Raw genomic sequence first — 7,154 nt, forward strand, 5'->3', positions numbered from 1 at the left:
CAAAGTGTCTGAGTAAACTAATCACCTAATCAAACCCCGGTAATGAAACCAAGGCAGGCTTTAAGACTACCCTTTACAGTCGAAACCCGTTGGCTCGAAGTGCTAGGGACCGGCGAAATAACCTCGAGCCTCGGAAATATCGAGCCAAGCGGGAATGTTTACATTCAGTATATAGAAATCGGTCCTTTTCATCCAGTTCGAGCCAACGAGGAATTCGAGCCAAGCGAGTTCGAGCCAACGGGTTTCGACTGTATTTTATTTAAAATTGTGAAAAAAAGAACATTTATCTTGGTTTTAAGTCTTCATGTTAAGTAAAATGTTGCCTTCGGCTGGAGCATATATGGCGTAATTTATCACGTGGTAAACACACACTATTGAACTGCATTCAACATAACATTGTTCCAACCAAAAATTACTCTTGAAATATGAGCGCCAAGCTTTTGGTTCTCTAATGTTTAAGACAGCAAAAGGTAAAAGCTAGCATGTTTCTCCCAGTTTACGTTCACAGTTTCAATCCTCTGGGATTGCATGCTGTGTTTATATTAACATCCCTGATGGTAGTTTTTCTATTCATTTAAAAAATGATTAATCGTAAAATGAGTGTAACAGGTCGGCTGTCTTTTAAAGGTCGCATGAATTGATTTGGTTAAAAATCGATGTAAACAGAAAAAAACAAAAGAAAAGGAAGAAAGTATTAAGCTTAAGAGTATATTCTTCTCTAGTTCGATTAGCTTGTTTATATGATATAGGCGGCTTTCAACCTCTGTAACGTCGTTCATACGACAGCAGAGCTATTGAAAAAGTGTCTTCTTACTGTTGTAAGCGGACCGTTCTCGAGAATTCCGGGTAATCCCACTATCCGATACATTGTATTTAGAAAGTCCATGATATTCTATTTTTTTATTTAAGCATTTGTTTGCTCACTTATATATGCAATATACTTATCGTCGTATAAGTCAGATACAGTTACTTGTTTTTTCTTCAAATATGTCCTCTTTCAGACGTAAAAAACCGTAAAAGGACACTTTTGAAGAAAAACTCGTACTGTATCTATTACTTAATTGTTAAATATTGTTAGTATGTATTTAAGAGATTGAAAGAGTTTGATGCGACGAAGTCGTAATACCATTAAATGTTTGTAAGTACATACTAACACTATTTTAAGTTTTTAGTGGTCTAAATACTTTGTAACTTACCCACTAACTGGACCAACCACTGTTTATATTCACCACTTCACCTGATTAAAATCAGTAAAAGCTGACTGCTTATTTGCTGAAAAAATGTATAGAAAAACTTTAGAAAGCCTTTTCATAAGACAAAATATAATGTTGACCACTAACAAATGTTACGATACGCTTGATGGTGAGCTCTAAAAGTGGGTTTAAATCCCAGTCAATGGACATGACGCCGACCCATCATTATATAATACATATAAAACAGAGATCGCATAATTGGGTTTTCTCATGGCGGTACAAATAAAAAGATGAACTTCAAGCTATTGAATTTAATGTAGCGGATCAATGATCCTGTTGTTTCCAAAGTAACGTGTGTATATTATTAAAACGGTGAAATTTTGTTTGTACCGGGAGATTAGCTTGGGAAAATCTGAGTATTTATATTTCCGGGTAAATACTATTGACCATAACTATTTAATCAATGAAGATATTCACTAGTCACATGATAATCCTGGACAAAAATCACTCTTAATAAGATTTGATATAATATTTTAATAAATACCTCTCAGTTTCTCTGTATATTATAAGACAAATATACATTGATAAACAATTGCTAATTTTAAACTAATATTGATATCAAATTTGTCATCTTGCATGTTTCGTGTACGGTTTTTTGTTATTTTTGATTGATATTTTAACATGAAACAAAATCGAAGCGCATGTTAGGCGGCAGGGCCTGACCTTATTGCTTAGATTTCTCTGTTCAATTTGAACAAACAATTTAAAAAAAATGATATTCATGTTTCTTCGAAGTGTCATGTTTCAACACAGTGCTCTACTGTAATTCGTAAAGAAACAATTCGTGTTGTTTTGTATTACATTACTATAGGCAAATTAAAACAATTATTATTTTCTCTCTTATTCTTTCCTTTCGGCATTCTCAATGTTGTCTCTATAATTGTTTTTCAAGCCTTATCATATATTTCCCTTAGATCTAGGCTTCTTGACACCGTTGTGAATTCCATAGCTGCGAAATCTAATCAACTGGGTGAAATTGACTTCACGAAACTTCGCGCCATCTATCAAAGCTTCTTGTCAAAATTTAATTTCTAGCGGATCTGAAATTCCAGACTCTTCGTGACAATACTCTTTTGTATATTTTCAGAAAAAATGTCTGAGAACTATCGATGACGGAAAGATATTTGTTTGAAGAGGAAGTTTGAACAATATTTACTGCTGAAGGTCAAGGTCAACGACAACCAATATGGCGGATTCACCGCGGACTTTACCGGAAGTTGCCTACAAACCAGTGGTTATTAAATATCCAAACTCAAAGTCAGACAAACAAATCAAGCGCACGAAATATTCGACAGACGACACGGACTCCGACATGGAGAGGAACGCAGGTGACGTTTTAAAGCCAAAAGGTTCAACTCATCACAGCACAACTTATGTTCCAGATACAAACTTGACTCTCGCCTGCCTTGTGTGTATATGTTTCAACATGCCTTTAGGAGCGGTTGCAATGTACCTGTCGCTCTCTGCTGCTCGTCTGTATCGTGATGGGGACCCGAGAAGGGGAGAAAGAAAAGCCAAATGCTCTGTTATTCTCAGTCTATTTAGCATTGTTTCAACTGTGCTCCTTGTGATGTCATACGTATTGTGGGTCGTCATAGAAACACAGAATAAACGAGCACTTAGACAGCGAAATAGGTAATGCAGCAAGTGTGAAAAACCATTATAGTGAAGCCTTAGGACTAGTGCCAAACTCTGTATTACTTGCCTATTGGACATTCGCAGTGTATGCTATAGAATATCAGCCATTGGTACATTTGGACATAGTCACTTAATATATAATGTTTTCTTGTGCATATTTGATTTGAAAAGAGCCATTCGGAGCTCCTCGGTCATTTTTATCGAAAACAACCTCGGATATATGCCTGTACATCAGTAGAATACATTTTATCTTTTTAGTTTTATCATTAATTTAATGTAGTGTTGTTGTTTTGTTTTATTTATCTTAGTTTAAATTGATTGCCAGTGAAGTGTATTGTTGCAAACATAATTAAGATGCCCAAGAGTTAAGTCATTAACTTTAACTGCTAAATTAAATTACAAGGCGATCTACTTGCAGCGGACTTAAACATACCGATTTCTGAGTATGTAAACCGTCCATATACATCCGAGGTTATTTTCGAGAAAATGGCCGAGGAATTCCGAATGGAATAGAGCTGCACCTTAAATTGAAATCTCATGGAAAATGAAGATGATTGAATCTCAAAATACACTATGTGAAACAGGTTATTTCATTAATCCATCATCTTATAATGATTTAGTTTTAATCACAAAGAAACAGAGGAATTAACGTGGCTTTCCGAAAGGTGCAAGGAAACAGTTTCTACATCCCTCATTTTGCACAATGTTAAACCAGCATTATCAAATACAGCTTTGAATATCATAGTCAAATTTAGAGTGTGTATTGACACTTTGCAATGGATATTTGAAGTATTCCTGGTATTATTTGTGGTTCTGTGTGGAATTGACACTCGGCCAAAGTATTCTGTGTATAACGTTTACGGATTGTTAAAATACCTGAATTTAGTTCGTAGTTTTTAAAGGGCGCGATGCAAACATATTCAGAAGGTACTTCTACATACTTATCTCGAAACGAAGGCTTTATTTTTGACCGGATTGACTTCATGATACAATTATATATTTAAAATAATTGTTTTATTTATAATAATGCTGAATTATGAATCTTCCTGAAATATAGTGTTGACAAGATTAACCGAAGAAGCAAATGCAAATCATGTGATAATGTATGCATTGTATAGTCATTTTGTCAATACCAGACGGGCTGGGAAACACTACATGCACGTGTACTTGTCTTGTAACGACATCAACGTTTACTTGTCTTGTAGCCTCATGCACGTGTACTTGTCTTGTTGCTACATTCACGTGCACTGGTCTTGTAGCCACATGCACGTGTACTGGTCTTGTAGCTACGTGCACGTGTACTGATCTTGTAGCTACATGCACGTGAACTTGTCATGCAGCTACATGCACGTGCACTTGTCTTGTAGCTACACGCACGTGTACTGGTCTTGTAGCTACTTGCAGTGTCTTATTTTACATGTCATCTTTAGTGTGTCCTTACATAATGAAATACTTGATAATCTCTTTCACACGAGTTCGCACGGAAGCATGTGTAGATTGTACATGTTAAGATCGTCTAACTGATGTCGCCAATATATTAACAGTTCAAATGTTGGTGACATCAGCTACACGATCTAAACATGTACAAGTATACACATGCTGCAGTCTAAACTACAGCGACAAGCCAAGAATCCAAATGTGTACGAATACCCTGTTTTAATGCATATTGATGGCGTTACGGTTAGAAGTAGTTCACGTACACGTGCAAGTAGTGTTTTGCAACGTATCTGGTATGTTGGATAACTTCACGTGTGACTAGTTTTAGAGTTATTATAGAAGTGCTCAATGTTGACCTTATTCCAAATGATGCATGTATATTTTTTGCTTGATGACAGGGGCTGTAAAACGGTAATAAAATAAAAAAAAAATGTAGTAATAATATAGTACAAATGTCGCGTGTAGAAATAATTAATTTACTCTGCATATGTGTATCTTAGTAGACAGGTTTGTCCTTAAAACAAAACGTTCGTAGATTGCAACATATACTTATTTATAAATATACATTGCCTGAGATTTGTTTATAACACTTTCGCGATATTTAGTACAACGATTAAGCTTAATATTGGTATTAATTAATAATAGAAATAATCATACTACTACTACATATGATTTTTAAAAGTATTATTATAACAGCACCATTTATTTTAGAAGGTAACAAATTATGACATTGTTACAACATAATAGGATCAATGCTGCCTTCTGTAAACAATTTCTGAAGGAGCGTTGGTTTAATTAAAAATCTAAATTAAAACAATTATCTAAATAAAAATCGTGTGATAATTAGAGCTTTCATGGAACCAGCCAATATTTGATTGTAATCTTAAGTTTTTTGTACAAAAATTCAATGGAAATCACAGGGTGTACTGAAAGTTAAAAATAACATACGCCAGAAATGTAATTGTTACGTAATGTTGAACAACCTTCACATACATGTACATATTCACTATATAAGGATTATCAAAATGTTTAATTAAAGGCCCATTGTGTTAAATGTGACGTCATTTGTATACTGAAGTATATGCTCATTTTATATAATGTCTTTCATGTTGATATCATGTTGGTTACTAACTGTACAGATCATATTGACATTTTATACATCAACTCTGTAACCGTATTCATACGTAACTGTTTGTATATCTCACGAATCCTAAATATGCAGTATGACTGTATGTGAAGCACAATATGAATGTAAAATCTGGCAAATATACGTGCTTATATCTATGATTAATACATATGTTACTATATATAGTAACACATTTGTACAGGGATTTCGCCATTAGTTGCATGACTCAGCGATTATCGGTTTTGCGGCCCGGGCCGATTTTCGATTATTATTTTGCGGCCAGTAGAACGTTCGCACGTGAATTCAATTTTCGCCTTGAAATCAATTTTGGCGACTGTAAAATAATGTCTTGACCGTAAATAAATCAAAATGTATTGATCTGCTTGAACATATTTATAATTAAATCCTAAAGGGACGCAAACGCGAACGCATTTTAGGAAGATATGCTAGTGTTTGATAACCAGTGTGGACCGTTAGGGCGGCGTTTTTTATTCTGTGTTGACATTAAAAAACAAAACAAAGGAAGCGGCAAAATTGATTTTACTTGAAAACAGCAAATGTTCATACATGTTGACATCAATAATTCGAGGTATTGGTTTATTTAAGTACAAACAGTCGTTCTACTTGCTAAAGGTTCATGTTTATTGAATTGAATTCAGTTATTCAGGACATGAACAGACAGATGTCAGTGATTCGTACAGAAAAATTCGGATAGACGTGTTGTGGAATTTTCAAGGTGATCAATTGAAATTGGAATGGGAACATAAAAATGATAACAAAATGTTGTTTGCCTGTTTTGCACACTTTTAAAAAATGAAATAATAACAGTAAATTTAATTTGAGAGTGAGTTAACTCATCGACTACGTCTCGGGCCATTATGAGTCACTCGGGCTAATTATCACTCAACGGCCCGGCTACGCCGTGTATTAACCTCTAAATAATAGACATTAACCAGACTAAGACCGTTTGATATAGATACAGTTTTGTATGTTCTTCCATAACACCATTCATCTTGTGATGCATTGCCTAGCACATTCACTGTTTTATATCATTTTCACATTGATTTATAGATCGCAGGATAAAAGCCAAAATAGTCTAAGTGATATTAAGTACAATAAAACATTTAGGGCTTTTTGCTTCCACCAATCGTGATGGTTGAATTGCTTTTGTATTAGTCGAGGGGTGCCAAAAAGACTGTTGTAGGTGTCGGATTGATTTTGACGCAGTTACCGCTGTATTGCAGTGACCTTCGATATCACGTGGCCAAAAAAGAACGTCCATTTTGTATTTTTAGAATCTATGCAGTTGTATTTTTGTATGTGAAAATGTTGTTATCTTTATTGTATAATGCATTAAATGACATATCAATTTCATCTGTCTTTATTCACTTTCGAAGTTCAGAGCAAATAACATATTTTTTATGTTTTTACAGAAAATAATACTTAAAATACTCGAGGGTACGCTGGGTACCATTTACACAGTTACTTAACCAAAGAGCATCGGTGGCTTATTTGTAAACAAAATATATGTCATTGAGTACTTCTTAAAAACATCAATGAATTGTGTACTCATTTACATTGTAGAACAGTTTTTCTTTGGAATCTAAATCCAAATTTTTAATAAACTTAATTATTCTCTGAGAAAATGTGCTTTTAAAAAAACTACACACATAATTGTACGTGTTTTTATTAACTTCTGA

At 34.3% G+C, this 7,154-nt stretch overlaps 1 long non-coding RNA gene across 1 annotated transcript in view; it reads left to right on the forward strand.

The window, feature by feature from the left end:
- The window catches only part of LOC128240573 (uncharacterized), a 40,128-nt gene extending 33,300 nt beyond the window's left edge, over positions 1 to 6,828 (forward strand). Inside the window, exon 2 of the long non-coding RNA XR_008262200.1 lies at positions 2,341 to 6,828. This is a non-coding gene — a long non-coding RNA (uncharacterized LOC128240573). The remainder of the gene's footprint in view (positions 1 to 2,340) is intronic.
- The last annotated feature ends 326 nt before the right edge of the window (positions 6,829 to 7,154 follow it).

The sequence above is a fragment of the Mya arenaria genome, chromosome 1, assembly GCF_026914265.1.
Source record: "Mya arenaria isolate MELC-2E11 chromosome 1, ASM2691426v1".
Taxonomy (NCBI): domain Eukaryota; kingdom Metazoa; phylum Mollusca; class Bivalvia; order Myida; family Myidae; genus Mya; species Mya arenaria.